General features: G+C 31.9%; 1 protein-coding gene across 9 annotated transcripts in view; it reads left to right on the forward strand.

The window, feature by feature from the left end:
* MBD5 (methyl-CpG binding domain protein 5) overlaps nt 1–17,441 on the forward strand; it is a 369,565-nt gene that overhangs the window by 291,629 nt on the left and 60,495 nt on the right. For 7 of the 9 annotated variants that reach the window (XR_005651314.1, XR_005651315.1, XR_005651316.1 and 4 more), the window contains one exon: nt 12,472–12,645. The exons of the other annotated variants lie outside the window; for them this stretch is intronic. The gene's annotated coding sequence lies outside the window, so the exon portion shown is untranslated. The remainder of the gene's footprint in view (nt 1–12,471; nt 12,646–17,441) is intronic. 9 annotated transcript variants of the gene reach the window in all.

The raw sequence follows: 17,441 nt of genomic DNA on the forward strand, positions 1-17,441 counted from the left end.
CCCAGTTACTCTTGTATATCTTTATCTGAACAAATGAAAAAGATTTAAGCTCACAGCATGCATTTATACTAAATATAATTTCATTTTTAATTGTTTATAACAAGTTTTCTTGTATTTTGTAAGATTAATGAAGACTTCACAATGTCCCAACGGCTCTCTGATATTTTATATTTATATTTATATTAAATATTTATATTCATACATATATTTTCTGGTAGATTGAGGCTACCAGAAAATTTTTAGAAAAATAGCAGTATGTAGCAGTGAGATATTTGGTAATGCTTGATACAAAACCAGAGATGAAAATATGAAATAGTATGGGATTTTATCTTTTTATTATTCAGCAGTAGTCACATAATACTGTTAAATCACAGCACTTGTATTATAATATCCTGGCTTTTTTTTTCAAAAATGATATTGTTGAAGTATTTGTGCTTAAAATATAAAATTATCACCGCAGTTGTCTAGTGAAGTGTTCATGCTTGAAACATTAGAATTATCACTGCAGTCAAAAATCTTTGAATTTATTTGTTTATCACTATAAAGAAATAACCTCATGGTCTAAATTTGAAATTTATTTTAGAGTTTTAGGATTATTTTCTTATAAATTTGATAAATATCTTTTATTTGTTACTCTTCTTTTTAGTGTAAAAATTCATATTTATGTTTGGTATTTGCTTGCCTGTGTTTAATAGATGATTTTTATGTCAACATCTGTTTTCTAGTTCTAATTTGGATATCTTTCTGACAAAAAAAATAAATCAATAGCTAGTAATAATACCTAGCCATGAGCTAGAATTAATATATGATCCTATTTCAGAAACTTTGACTCCATAGGTCAGTAGAAACTGGTTTATTAGCTTACTGGTTAATCTGAATCATCAGTATCCATCTTGAAAGCTATAAACATAAAAATATTAAAACGTATCTCGATTGATGTTTAAAAATAAAAAGCTGCAATAAAGAGTAAAGTCTTCAAATGGTACCTATAGTTAAAACCAAAAAAGTTTTATCTTTGCAGTCAGTACCTTTGCTTCCGTATCAAGTTGCTGTGGACATTTTTTTTAATTAACATTAGATTGATTTGCCCAGAGATAAAATTGCCTGCATTATCACATCTTCTAATGTTCCTAAAGCCTCTAAAGCCACCTTCAGTGTTTTAATCTCCACGTTGTTCCAGATTCTCAAGAGTTCCTGCCATACTGAGTATTCTTAAACTCAAATGCAGCACATTATTGTGTTTGATGTTAGTATCAAAGTTACTGTCATATTTTCATTCTTGGTCCAAAAAAAAATTTTTTTAAGCATTTTAAATCATCACAGAAAAAGAAATTAGAAGCTGAAGAATTTCAAGGACATTTACATAATAAAAATAAAGAAACAAACTCAAATATTTCTATAAAGGCTTATATTTAGTGTTTTAGGCTTTTTTGTTATGAATTATTAAAGTCTATGTTAATGAACATTTTTTTAAAAGTATTAAATTGGAGTAATTGGACACCTCCGTGTTATGTGTTAAAATTTATGCCTGAGTCAGAGCTTGAAAGTAAATATCCAGCTTGTGTAGATTTCCAAAAATAAACATAATTTTCTTCTTTCTAATAATTTGATTGCTTCATGCCACTTAAGTGAAGTTCCCAAGTGGTGTCTAAAAGTTATTGTACAGGTTTTGAGTAAACATACCACGTATTATTGTGTTTGAGCACCTACAAATATAGTAGGTACTCAGTACATGTTTGAACTAACATGTAATTTAGTGTCTGAAGATTAAGATATAAAGATTACTACTTTTACTACGGTTACGTAAGGAAGAAAAGATTGGAATGTCATGATATTTTATGTAAAAAAGAACCCAATTTTGCCATCTATACATACTAAAAGTACTACAACATTATAAATAATATTTAAATGTCACTCAAATGTTTTTACACTTAGAACATAGTCTTCACCTTACTTTTCTTCATTGACAGTAAGTCTTAGAGAGAAATCTTTCCATATCACTATAGAACTACATCTTGTAAGTGTTTTATCTTTCATAGTACAAATGTTTTATAATGTACTTACCCATTTCCTAATTAATAGGCCTTTAGGTTGTTTTGTATTTTTCATTTTAATGATCAGTGCTACTATGAATATCATTTTACATAATTCTTTGTACACATATTTGATTATTTCTCCAGGCATGATGATGAAGAATTGCTTTTTCAAAAAACATGTACATCTTAAATTCATGTAGACACTGATACATTATCCTCCTAAAAGGACATAACAGTTCGCCTTTCTACCAGTAGTTCATGACACTGCTATTTTCCTATGCTCTTGACAAAACTTGATTATAGCAATTTTTTAAAAATGCTTATACAGCTTATGAGTGAAAAGCAATACTTTTTAATTTTGTTTTGCATTTTCTGATCACTGTTAAGATTAAGCATCCTCTCTTATGCTTACTATCTGTCCTTTTGCTCTTCCTCTTTTCAGCTTATCCATATTTTACTGTCCATTTTTCTTTTGGACTCTAATTTTTTCATATTGATTTTTTAGAGGTTCTTTATACATTCCAGATACTAATACTTTGACTGTTACACTGTTACATATGTTGCAATTATTTTCCCCAGGCTATCAATCTTCTTTTAATTTTTTTGGTGGTTCTTTTGCTGAGCAGAAGTTTTAAATTTTGATTTGGTCAAATTTACCAGTCTTTTTCATTATAGCATTTGTTTTTTATATCTCCTTTAGAAGGTCTTCATAAATATGGCACAAATAGCCATATCCTTTTTATATTTCCTTAATGCATTTTTCTTAATTACATTGGTTTAGTTTTTGCTCTTGGTTTAAATCTTAAATCGTCTGGAATACATTTTTGTGAATCACATGAGTTATGGAAGTAACTCTTTTTTTTTCCAAATAGGTAACCAGTTGTCTCAACATTTATTGAATTGGCCTTTTCTTTCCTACTAATTTAAAATGCCACCTCTGTCATTAAATTTGTGTATTTATGGGTTTATTTGTGGCCACCCTCCTCTGTTACACTACTTGCTTATTATGTCACCAAAAATACATCTTAACATATTTTACTTTTGGATGGGGCAATTTCTCCTCTTGTTTTTGTATGTTGGTATTATACCCAGCTGTCCTCTAACTATTCTCATTGGTTCTAATAATTTTTCAGTTTAGATTTTTGTGGTAAAAGATCATACTAATTTCAAGTACTGACAGTTTTATCTCTTTATTTCTATTCATTATACTTCGTATAATGGTTATTTGTCTTGATAAATATTCAAGACCAATCCAATTCTGCATAAACACCTGTGAAAGGACCCATTTCTATCAACTTCTGCAGAAGGTTTATTCCTTATATCTGTCCCCCTCCCAAATTCAGTCCTTCTCCATTCATGAAAGATGGATTTGAGTTATTTTTCTCAATTGCTACTGCCCCATCTTTTTCAAAAAAAAATATTTACTTTAAGCCTGAGTTATCCAACCCATATGTGAGGCTGGGGGAGTTAGACCAAGTAGGGAAGAGATTCAAAGGTAGAATAGCCCATTATATTAACCTTTTCTGATCTGATGCAAAATATTTCTTTCTCCTTTGTTTATTTGAACATTTAATCGCTTCTGCCTTATAATAGGTCTATGATTTGTCTCCCCAGTATTTTAACTCTTCCAGGTCAGACTAGTTCTCCTGCCTCTTATATATATATACCCACAGTTTCTATCTTCCTCCCCTCGTACTGCATGTTCTTCAACTTCCAGCTTAGATCCTATTTTCCAGCTTAGATCTATTTTCCATGTCTTCAATAACACCATTGCCAAATCTCAAACTTCATTGCCCATCTCTCTTTTGCCCACCCATCTCCAAAACCGTGGTCCTGTTTTATTTTTGTTTGTGTTTTTATTACATTTTTTAAACTTTCTATTTTAAAATAAATTCAAACTTACAGAGATGTTACAATAATACAAAGAACTCTCTGCACACAAATTCAGAAATTGTTAACATTTTGTCTTATTTACTTTATCATTGTCTCTCTGCCCCGCTCTGCATGTGTATTTGTATATATTTTTTGGAATAGTTTGGTATTAAATTGCAAATATCATGTGATCTATTTTGTTTTTGCTTGTCCCATACCTATATTCAATGAAGCAAAAGTTCAGCTCTATCTACACTGCTCTCGTCTGACGAGTCATGTTCTGGTAGATAAAGTCACATTTTGAATTCTAGCATAAATTCATGATCACAGACATCAAATTGACTTTCAACAGTGCCTATATATGAATAACTGTTTTTTAAATTTGCAAATACAGGAGTGTTTGTGGATATCATTTCTCATGACAGTCCATATTTATGGGAATTTTGATCAGGTGATGCATTCCGTGTGGTTTCAGTTGTCTAGATTCATTGAGGTTTCCTTTTTGGCCACTTATTATTACCAAATATTTATATAGTCCTTACCATGAACCAGGCACTAAGTACTTTACCAGTCTTTATTCACTTTTCTCAACACTGTTGTGGATACAATTATTATCTTCATTTTGCAGATAAAGAAGCTGAGAGACAGAGACATAATTTGCCCTCAATTACACAGCAAGTAGTAGAGCTGATTTTTTTAATTTTTACTTTTCAATATTGACATTCAATGTTATTTTATATTAGTTTCAGATGTACAGCATAATGGTTAGACGTTTGTATAATTTACGAAGTGATCCCCCAATTAGTCTAGTACCCACCCGGCACTATATACGGTTATTATAATATTATTGACTATGTTCTCTATGCGTACTTCGCATCCCTTTGACTATTTCGTAACCACTAATTTGTACTTCTTCATCCCTTCACCTTTTTCACCCAATCCCCAACCTCCCTCCTATCTGGCAGTCACCAGTTTGTTCTCTGTATCTATGAGTCTTTTTTCATTTTGTTTGTTTATTTATTTTGTTCTTTAGAGTTCACATATAAGTGGAATCGTATGGTATTCGTATTTCTCTGACTGATTTCACTTAGCATAATACTTGCTAGGTCCATCCATATCATCACAAATGATAAGATTTCATTTTTTTAAATGGCTGGGTAATATTCTATTGTAGAAATGTACCACAACTTCTTTACCTAATCATCTATTGGTAGACATTTAGGTTGCTTCCATATCTTGGCTATTGTAAACAGCACTTCAGTGAACATAGGGGTGGGTGCATATATCTTTCGAATTTGTGTTTTGGATTTCTTTAGAAAAATATAAAGCTGAGACTTTATATCCAGGAGTCTAGATCTGGAATTCATGTGCTTAACCCCACTACTAAGCTAATTTTCTGATTCGATGTGTGCTTTTAAAAATCTATATCTATAATTCTTATAATTTATGTAGTTCTCTATATTTCTATTACATTGAGTATTTTAATTGTGTAGTTCTAATCTTGTATATCTTTTTTAATTTCTTGTCTATCAGTTTCTGAAAAATGTATATTGACTGTAGATTGAGCCATTTCTCATTGTAACTGTCATTTTTGTGTCAATTATTTTTAGGATATAGTTAGGTATATATTTTCAGAGTTTTTATTTCTCGCTAAAGATTTTCATTCTACAATTATATATCTTCTTTATCAATTTTTTTAAGTAATAAGAGAATCAAAGGAAAATAGACCTGAGATCCCAAAACAACTTCATCATTTCAATGTGAAGTTCCGACTCCCAGTCACAAACAAATAATAATTAATTTTGTAACAGCAATAGAGTAGGTCTCTTATCCAACACAATTTGAAGCTGTAGTTTATTCATTAATTGAAAAAGATTTATTAAAGCAAAGAATCATAAAAAAATACTTATAATTAAACGCTTAGTTTTAACTTAAAATATATAAATATAAGTTCAGTCAGCAATCTTTTTAGATCAAATCCTTTCTCTAATTATGAGTTTACTTATTGGAGTACATTTGTCTTTATACCAACAACATAACATCAGATATTTCTTTTGTTTTGTTTTTGACTTTGGAGAGGAACAAGAACTCAAAGACATTTGCAGGATGGTCTAAATGCAGAATTATTCACCATTTTTAAGATTTTTCCCCCCAAGATTCTCCTCTTTCCCATCTTATTTGACCTCATTTTTTTCAGAGGCTGATGTTAAAAGCTATACTTTAACTTAATTTTTATGGAAAGAGTCATTCTCTTTTTATACTTATATTTTATCAATTTACACAATATTTTATTAAATTCCTAAATGACACCAGCAATTATTATTGGCTCAGACAGCTTTGGAGAAAACAAGTGATATTGGAAAGCATACAACTTAAGTGGTAAGAGCACAGGTAAACATTCATCTGTTTTCAAATGGAAATGCTGTTTTGATTAATTCAGTGATTTGTTTAAGTAGAGGTTAGTTAAGAGTTTCCTCTGTGTTCAAAGCAGAATATGTTCTTCAAGTAAATAAAGGTGAAATTACTGAAAAGTTACATCTAACAGATGTCATTTTTAGAAAACAACTTCTTAGGAGTGAAATTGCCTTTATAAGTTAAGATACCTGTAGACCAGCAATGTTCATGTTAAAAATGTCATGGATCTATGATACTGAAGCTGTTTTTAACATATGTGCAAAGAAATTCATCTTATACTAGGAAAGTTGACATTTTTTAAAGCTCCATTTATGATGCTACCCAACACACGTTCTCCACTTCAATTTGATCAGGCTCTTGCATGTCTCAGGGGTGTTTTATCTCAGTAAACGTATATAAGATTGAGTTGAAAAAAAATTGAAGTCATCTTTATAAAGTCTTTCTTTTTTAGCTTATGTAGAAATGATAGAATCAAAAGGACTAGAAGAATATCAATCTCAGAGGAGATTCTTCAGAGTTTTCCAAATGTTGGACACAAATAGAAATTTTAAAAATATATTAAGTATTTTAACCCTATAATAAAAGTAACATGCACACTCAAGTGTGTTATACCAAATTGTAACACATGAACGTATCATGAAACAAAAATAAGCTGTACTGCTAGTTTATATTTTTATGGACTACTGACTAAAGCTTTGCTATTTTTAACTACATATTTGTAATTTTTAACTAGATATTTGAACTTTTTATGAGTATTTTTATTTTTAAGTTTTTGCTAGGCTTTTAAAAGAATTGAGTCCATTATTATATATCCAATCAAATTAGGCAAACAAGAACACTACTGCAACATATGTAGGCTCCATTGAATAAATACAAATAAAATGTAGGAGCATCTTCTTGCCTGTATTCTTTTCACCCCTTAACAGCTTCGCAATGGCAAATTAATGTGATAAAATTATATTAAAGAAAATTTCTTGCTTAATTTAAGTTTTGGGTAATTCTTGCCCATATTTTGTATTCATGACCAGATACATGAGTAATGAATCGATATAATCATTCAGTTTTGGAAACAAGATTTTCTTTATTCCTTCTTCAAGTTTCTAGACTATTTTAATAGCAAAGATCTTAATATTGCCAAAGCCAAATTAGCTAATTTAAAAATGTTGCCATTTGCAGTAGTTTTTTTAACATTGAGAATTGTATCAATATTATAAAGCCAAAACAAAATGAATTTGTCAATGATGCTGATTTAAAATTGCAATGGTCACCCATGTTCCTTGGTTTTATGCTTTTTATTAATCAATAGTTCATTATAATTATTGATGGATTTTTATAATACTATAATTTGATCTTATAAAATGAATTATTACTAACAAATCTTTTTCTGTTTTATATAATGGAGGTTTCATTTAGAGTTTATTAGACAAGAAAGATATACAACTAAAATAATTTTAAAACTGCTCATTTGATCCAATCTATTAATTTTATAAATTGAAAAATTAAAGCCCAGGTTAAGTGTCTTGCTCAAAGTTATACAGATAGAAAATTGCAGATACCAAACTTTTTAACACTTAGTTCACTGTTCTCTCTATTATTTGTTACCTAATCTGTGAGTTCCTATAGTATATTTAGTTCATGCCATGCCATTTAGCATTTAATGACATGGTTTGTATGCAGACATTTATTTATTTATTCAACAAGTAATTTTCTTTGTGCCAGGAACTCTTCTAGGAGACATTCTCTGAATCTAGAAATTGTGCTGAAAATAAAATAAGAAAAGTGATTCTATTCAACCTCCATTTAATTTTAGTTTAATGCACACCTGCAATTAGCTTTGTGTATGACTGAGTGGTTTTAATATTTATTAACAAGAACTTTTCTATTTATGGTTATATTTTAGGGGAATTAAAAGTTCTTTACTGTTTTAAAAGGTGAAAAAAACAAATAATTCAACTCAAAGCACTCTCTTTGCACACCGTGAACCTGGTAAATTGTCTGGCAACCACAAACTTTATAAAGATATACATAAAACAATTTGTACTTCTTAATCCCTTCACCTTTTTCACCCAGTCCCCGTCCCTCCCCCCCAAATCTGGCAATCATATGGCATAGGGAATATAGTCAATAATATGGTCATAAGTATGTATAGTGCCAGGTCGGTACTAGGCTAGTCAGAGGGAACAATTATTAATGTCTAACCACTATGCTGTACACCTGAAACTAATATAAAATAATACTGAATGTCAACTCTAACTGAAAAATAAAAATTTTTTAAATAAAAAATAAAAAAATACTCAAAGAAGACCTCAATTTAAAAAAGCACACACATTCAGGCATTCAAACACCAAATACTTACTTAAGGTCTACAAAGTGATAGGTAATGGACTTGGCACTGGAGATACAATGATAAATTATGCATCATTGAATACTGAATTTCCACAAAGTTCAAGTTCCTTAACCAAATACTCAAAGGTTCTCCTTTTGGGAGAATGCATAATTTATTAGCTAGGTCTCCTTGAGTTAAAAGTAAGAGAAACACAACTCAAATTAGATTAAGGGAAACAAAAAGATTTTGGGGGCAGCGGGGAGGGGGCTCATGTAACAAACCTAGAGAGTCAGAATGTCTCAGGGTATGGCTGGATCCAGGGGCCAAAACAATGTCACCAAACTTTCACTGGCTGCATTTCTGTATTTTGGTTCCTCCTTCCTCTATTTTGGTTTTATTCTCACGAATATTTTCTTTTGGAGCTCCCAATAACTCTAGGCCTTCATACTCATAGTTAGGTGATGGAGTAAATAATTGTGTAAGTTAAACCTAAAAGTGCATCATGTCTATAGCCATTACAAAAGAATGGAGAAAATATTCTTCCAGTATATAAAAACTTTTATATGATTCATGAAAGAAATACTCTCATCATTGATTTAGCTGCTTTATTTTCATCTTACTCATTAATGTAAATAAAAATATATATTAACTATTCATGTTGAGACTATACTCAGTCATAACCTACAACATAAGTTGGCTAACATTCAAGAGTTGGGCAAAAATCAAAAACATTCTCTGAGAATGAACCAGCTATTTAAAATTTACAATAAAGGGTATTGTATATTTTATTATTATTCGTAAAATGTGTGCTATACATCTTTTATGTCAAAAAATTGTAATAAAAAATTTTAAAAGAGGAAAAAAGATATATGAAATGAATGTAGATCAAACACAGTACGGTAAGTGCTGTTACATAAACAGCACTGTAGAATGAGAGAGGAATGAACAAGTCACTCTAAGCAAGAAACCGAATAGGGCTTCATGAAGGAGATGTCCTTAGAGTTTAGTTAAAGAACAGAAGGTTGCTTTAAGAAAATGGGAGGAAATCTTTCTAAGTCCAGGGAAAAACACATGCATAGTAGTAGAGTTGTGAATAGCCCTGGCATTTCCAAGAAAGTTTAATGCAACAAGATACTAGAGTGTCTTAGGAGGAGTGGTGAGTGTTTGTGCCCATTAGGTGATTAAAGAATAGAAGTAATGAAATGTGAAAACTTCTTATTTTGTATCCTAGGTATTCCTGATGCTTCTACCTATTTCTATTCCTAAATGTTAAATTCTTTGAGAACACTGATAGTTATTTTGTACTTCCCCATCTTATGGTGATAAGTGCAATGCTGAGTATGGCCAGGGCTCAGTATATGCTTACTGACTAATTGTGCTCATCATTCACTCAACAAATATTTTTGGCTCCTGCCCGTGTAAGGTTCTGTACTTTGTGCTATGAGAAATAAAAAAGTTTTGATACAAAACCAGTCTTTAAGGAGCTATTAAATCTAAAGCAAAAAAATAGTAGATTTTTGTCTATTATGATGATATATCTATGTATTTATGAAGCTTACATTTTTATCCAAGGAAACTGACAATAATAAGGTTAAATAGTAAATTATATAATATGTTAGATAATGATAAGTACTAAGGAGAAAAAAATAAAATAGAAAAGGGGGGTATAAATTATCAGAGAGGAAAAGAGAAGGTAAAGTTACTTAATTTCTCCTATCTCAGTTTTCTCAACTCTAGAAAAAAAAAAACTGATAGCACTTACACAGTTGTGACAAGGATTAAATTAGTTAATATATGTATAAAATCTCAGTGCAGTTTCCAAAAGATGATAAGATAAATGTAACCTGATTTTATTTATACATTAGGCTAAAATGATTTTAGTGTAATACTCATCTTATTTTCATTACCTATGGACTTTTTTTTATTAAAGAATATACTTCCAAATAGTTTTGAACTACTCTTTCTATTAGCTAAGACTCCCTCATCCATATCTTGCTTCTTTTAGCTTCTGCTTTGAATGTATTCACATCTAATATTACTTTCTTACTGAAATGAATCATTGTTCTTTGATAGTATTTCTTCTAGAAAACAGTATTTGTTTATCTAGATGTCTGGTAATCATTTTCTATTTCAGGCATCAGGCAGGCATCCAGATCTTTCTGTGGAAAATACTCATTAATGCCTCATGACTTATCACATCTCAAGGTTAAAAGATCTGACAAAATGAGATCTTTATGTTTGTTTACCAGCTAAAAATGAGTACAATATTGGAATTGTTATTACCAAACAGAAATGTAAAAACCTTCAATATTAAACTTTTGGAACTTAAATCATTTGCATGGATTAGGCGAAGTTTCAGGTCTCCTCAGGCCTATCTAATGTCTATGTAACTTTAGGTGTATTCACACACACACACACACACACACACACACATACACACACACTCCTTTCTCTGATCTCTGAAAACTACACTAGCTCTTTCTTTGTGCTCATTTAGCACTCCATGCTTAGCCCTATCCTAGCTGGTATCATTCAATGTTGTAATTACCTGGTTACTTAACTGCCCAACTCCCCGCCCTCTACCCCCTGGGCACTGATCTCCCTGAGAAGGGGACTGTGTTCTCTTTATGTTTGGGTTCCTACTGTCCATCCAATGCCATGCATGTAGTTGCCCAATAAATACTTAAAATTTTAAATATAATGCCTGGAGTATCTTTAGTATATCAGGTTTATAGAAATGTAGTTTTTTAACTTTGGCCCCAAATCTCTTAGTTGCTGCTTGTCTCTCTTGCTGCTTTCTGAAGAAGAGCCATGCTCAAGCATGCTGCTACACCGTGTCCTACACATTCCCTATCCTGCTTTGGCACTAAATCAAAAAGAAAAAGAAAAAGTAGGCTGGCTATCAGGAAGGACCTCAAAGGTGGAGGAGCATCCTGTGGCGTAACTATGGCCTGAGATGTGGTCCTTACTCTTCCAATTTAAAAAATTGGTTTTTTCATTGCTCAAGAGTGATGGGGCTCTAGTGTCTGACACAGGACATCTATATTTACAAGAAATTAATTTATGAGCTGGGTGACCTATTTGTTTATTTTCATTGACTCAAATATACGTACCTGGTATCCAAGTCACTAACTTGATATCAAAGCACCTGTGAAATCCACCAGATAATCAGAAAGTTGTTCAAGGACCGTCGGAAGAGAACTGTCACAATCCTAGATTGTCGCAAGGATTATTTTACCCAGGCTGAAGAAGAGCCTTGTCAATGTTTCTGAAGGCTAAAAGAAAATAGAGTAAGGAGTGAGGTCTCAAGCACTCTTGAAATTCCTTATAAAATTTCTTTTCTTATTTACTAAAAGAAAATAATAATATAAATCAGAAAATAAAACAATGGCATTTTATAATTCTTAATAATATAATGTACAATTTGGTTTCATAATTCTTTGATCCTAAGATAAGTTCCTTAGATAATAATAATGTGATATTGCTGACGATGGTGCTAAGAAAGAAGGCAAGGCAGAATACTAAAGTTGGATGACAGTTTTCCGTACCCTCTACCTCCTCTAATTCAAGAATCACCACAGTCCCAGAGTCAACTCAGTTTCATTAAGAACGTTAACTATGTGCTTGTGGTTTTCGCTGGCTTACTGGTGCTCCTACATCTACTAATAATGCATGATGATTCACTAAGAGTTCACCTTCCACTCTGATGAAGAAACTGAAGCATAAATTAAGTAGTCATTTAACAAAGTAATAAGTTGTACCTCTCATCAAGGGCCAAAAGTGAGCCCTTCAAGCCTTATCCCAAGGTCCATTCTATTCCAGAGGCTGGAAACCCAAGTGCCTACAGAGGCCAGGCTGGTGGGAATGAAGCAGGAAGCCAGTGCGCTGGACTGGAGAGCCAAGTCCTTACTGAAGGAGCAGCCACTGCTGCGTTCCAGATAATTGCTGCAAGGTGCGAATGTTGGCCTAGTGTTACCACATTGTCCCGTTTCTCAGGTAAGGCAGGAAATGAAAAATTTTTAGTGAAATATTTTGATTTGAATATTATCAATTAATTCACTTTTATTATTATTCTTAAAATGGGTTCAAGCCAAGCACTGACTCTGACAGGTGGGATTTGACCAAGAACTTTCCTGTTTTGTAACTTGGTCCTATATTTTGCTTACCTATTTGTTAAATTGAAGACTTTATTTTTTATAGATTTTGCTTTTTTCTTCAACATGTTCTCTAAAATACTCTATGCCTGATTTTGTGATACTGAAACTCTCTTCCTCTCCACCATAGTATTTAGTGCATAAATTTTCTTTGGCTGCCGCTACATTTTCTCTGCCTCTCTCAGTATTCCAGTCAGCAGGTAAATGCTGAATGTAGTCTCCTTGAGACACTTGATATGACACCACTAAACATCTACAGGTATTATTATCTACTCATTTTGTTACTGCTGGGTAAGCTGCACAGACAACAGTAAAAGATCATTTATTTCGTGGGGCTTAAAGATTGTATGCTTTGGGCTCTCCTTTGTAGAATCCACACAGAGATGATCTTTCTCCTCTTGCTTCTTGGGAGGCCTTGTCAGACAATTTATTAGACTTTAGTTATCTTTTACATTTGGTTATGTTTGCTGGAGATGTTGATTAGACTTAAGTGTTCCTAGATATTTATAATTATTTAGAGACAATGTCTTTGGTGGGTTTCTTCAATAGCTAAGGAATCTTCCTATTTTCACTTTAAGAGTAACCCGATTTTCAAAGTTACTGAGGAGTCTCGTTATCTCTATACAGAACTGATTACTCCGAGTAGGAACTTAACATCATTGCCAGGTGAATTGAAGAACATTTCTAAGTAGGAGTATATAAATATTAGTTGTTAATTGCACAACCCCAAATGGACATAATTCACAATTGTTTCATTAGTACAGTTTTGGGGAAAAACAATATTAATGTATATCATTTTTAAACAGTGATTTTGCCAATATATATTGAGATGTACTTTGAGTAGCCAAAATACCAGTAATGCATGGATAAGTTGTGAAAATTACCCCTCAAACTTGCTTAGTGTACTCTTAAATAGATTAAGAGCAATGTTTCTAAATATTCTCTATAAGAAATTTTACTCTACTATAGAAAAACAAAAATAGCAAACTATACTGATGACTAATATATAGAAATAAATTATAAATAATTTTCCCTCAATATAGTGAATTTATCATTTAGTTCATAAGTGTTCTCTTTTATTACTGTACTTTGAAACAGTACTCTAAATGTTTTTGTTTCTTAAGGATATATGTTTGGGAGCTGGTGATTATTCACTTTTTAGCTTTTAAGATGGTAAAATGAATAGTGAGCATTTTCTACATATGCCTATAGACCTTCACTTTTCACTTTTTTATATTTTTAAAGGCACAAAGGGAAACTTTAACTTGAAGTTAACTGTCTCAATTGGTTTTTGTTTGCCATTATGTGCTCTGGCAAGAGAAAGCTCAGTTATGTGTGGTAATATATGCGAATTACTGGATATTATATGGGGAAATTACGAGGGGAACCCAGTATAGACTTGGAAAGCCAAATAAAGATTAGGGAAACCTGGAAGGCCTCCCTGAGGAAGTGACATGTAAACTGAGATAAATAGATGTTGGTTTAGTGAAGAACAAGAGAGTCAGGATGGGAGATGGTATGTATACTTTGGCCTCCTCTTTCTAGAGTCCACACAGAGATAGATGATCTTCCTCTTTTTGCTTCTTGAAAGACCTTATCAGACAACTTATGAGAAGCAGAAAAGTTAAGAGTGACACCTGAGGCATTTTATAACCAAACGGATAGCCTTAATTTTTCTTTCTAGTATTTAGATCATCCAGGTTAATGCAGTATTCTTTCTGACTTTCCATATCTTTTTCTTTACTTGGCTAAAACAAAGAGTAATAATAGCATAATACTAGGCACAAAGCTTGTAACTATTTCTAACAGAAAGTTTCCCTAATGCTTTTGAGAATCAGAAAGTATTAATTAGCTGTTCTATAGATATAGCATTTAAGTTTTGGGAAATAATTTTTTTTCTGATTATAGAGTCAATATATTTTTATTACAGAAAATTTTGAAACTACAAAAAAGCAATGAAAAAATAAAAATCACTCATGTTCTCACTGCCCGGAGACAACCACTGGGAGCATAGTGCTATTTTATTCCTATATGTACGTATATATAGGAACACTTTTGTAAATGAAGATTTGTAATAATCTACACAATTTTGTAGGTTTTTTTTTCAGCTTACAGTATCATGGACTTCTCCCAGTGCTATTAAATTTCCTAGGACATTTTAATATTATGATTTTAATAGCTATGTATAAATGATAACAATTTGGATATTTATGATGTGCTGGATACTGATTTAAGACTTTTAATTTATATGCCCAGAACAATTCTATGATCATTTTATAAGGAAAGAAAATTTAAAACTTGCCCAAGGTTATGAGCTATTAAAGGGTAGAGCTACATAGCTTCTCAATTCTGTAACATTTAAATAAGACTCTATTTTAGACTTTCAGTTTGTTTCCAGTATAGTTTTTGGCTATTTGAAATAATACCCATGATTCTGTGGGTTGGCAATGTTGGTTGAGTTCACTTGTATGTCTGGGGCCTCAGCTGGACTGGCCGGACCAGCTCGACTTCTCTCTCTCTACATGATCTTTCATCCTCGAGGTGGCTAGATCAGATTTTTCATATGACAATGGCACTATAAGAAGCAGGAGTAGAAGATGCAAGCCCTTTGGAGGGTTAGTCTCAACTTGAACAGTATCACATCCACCATATTGCATTGTTCAAAGCAAATCACAAGGCCAGCCTAGAGGTGTAGAGTAGTAAATCCCACTTCGTGATGGAAGGAGCTACAAAATATTTGTAGCCAATGCAGTCTTCTACATTTAGCATTTAGTTCTCTGAAGGCTTCTGTGTCACTAGAATGTACGAGTTGCCGGACTTTAGTAGCAAGAAATGGCCTGGTATAAATAATCCTCCTGACCATAGTCGGACATAGGCCAGGATGCTTGTTACCTTGATTCTGAGGACTGACCTGACTCTCAGGAGCCTATCTCTATTCCATTTTTTGTGTATGTGAAAAAATGTAGGCTTCCTATATGAATGGGGTCCCTCATGTACAGGTCATGAACTTTTACACTCTTCTGCAATGAAAGGGCAAGTACATCTGGAACTAGAGAGCTTCAGTGATCAGGAGAGGAAAGATGTTTTTAAAGTATCCTGATACAACAAACATAAGTGTACTGTGGGTAGTTTGGAGTGAGTAAGGAGAGACTGACAGAGCTTAGATCTCTTACAAAGGATGTATCTGAGAGGTATGTTTTGGAAGAAGTGGCTGCACGGTGAGGATAAGAACCAAATGAGAATAATAACCAAAGTAAAAATAGGGCTGATCTATTGGAAGGTTTTTAAAAAATGAAAGAAGATATAACTGTAAGATAAGTGTGCTCATAAGTAAAAATGCATAGCTTGCATAAATAGATGAAAGGTGAAACTGATGGGAAAGTTGGATGGAGGGGGCTGGCTAAATGCTCTGAAGGAGCTGTTTAAATTATTGATATATGGGTGAAAGGTAATTGAAAAGGGAAAATGTCATTTAGGGTTACTCTAACAAGCCTAATTTAACTAATAATGATGGAAAGATTATGTGTATATCCATTTATTACCGAATCAAATGATAATTAAGTTATAGTCACTCAGCATTACTCTCCAAAATGCTAATGCTGACATTTTTTAACCCAATCATATCTGTCGTTGTGTGGACATATTGCTTTGGAATTTAAGCATAGAGGTAGATTTTACATGAGCTCATTCTCAATTGGAGAACATGAGGTGTTCTCTCTTGCAAATGTAGGAATGGAGTGGACTTTTTATGTAACTTATTTCATGAGCTAAGTTTATAATCATAATATTAAAAAGTATAAATGATTATTTAGGTTTATATAACTTCCATATTGGTGTTTTACCCAATTTACATAGTCTCATCTTGATAAATTAATTGTTCATTGAGTATTCATTCTGTGCTACTGTGTATCCACATAACCCCACTGAACACAAGATCAATGTGTGATATGCCGTTATAAACATTTCAATAGAATTTACTCATAATATCACATGGTTCAAAAAATCAATTCATTATTTTTACCATTAATTAAGTTTGTGTGACATTATTCAGAAGAATTTATTATGTTTGATGTTACTCAGAAGATTTATGAAGAGTATCTGCTTATTTTTCTGGTGTTATATTCTCTGATATTTAGTCTTTGTGGTATTTGGGTATAACTTTTAAAATTTGCATTAACATTGCATAGTGAGTTGATTCTTAGGTTGACAAGAATGTCAGTAAAGCAGATTGAGAAAAAGGTCTCTTGCATTAATTTTAATTTTTATATTGTTGCATTTATTTCAGTGTTTCCTTTATTAATTCAATGGAAGTATGTATATGTGTATATATATATATACATATATATATACCACTTATATATACCCCAATATATATATACATATATATATACCACTTATATATACCCCAATATATATGTATACCCCAATATATATATATGTATATATGTATACCGCAATATATATATGTATATATATACATATATATACCACTTATATATACCCCAATATATATATACATATATATATATACCACTTATATATACCCCAATAAATAAAACTGATGCACTTTACAAATAAAGTATGAAGTTAGAATTTTGTTAGAAGCTCTATCATACTTTTTCTACACAAAAATTATCA

Source organism: Pteropus medius, unplaced genomic scaffold (genome assembly GCF_902729225.1).
Source record: "Pteropus medius unplaced genomic scaffold, Ma_sr-lr_union100, whole genome shotgun sequence".
NCBI classification, from domain to species: domain Eukaryota; kingdom Metazoa; phylum Chordata; class Mammalia; order Chiroptera; family Pteropodidae; genus Pteropus; species Pteropus medius.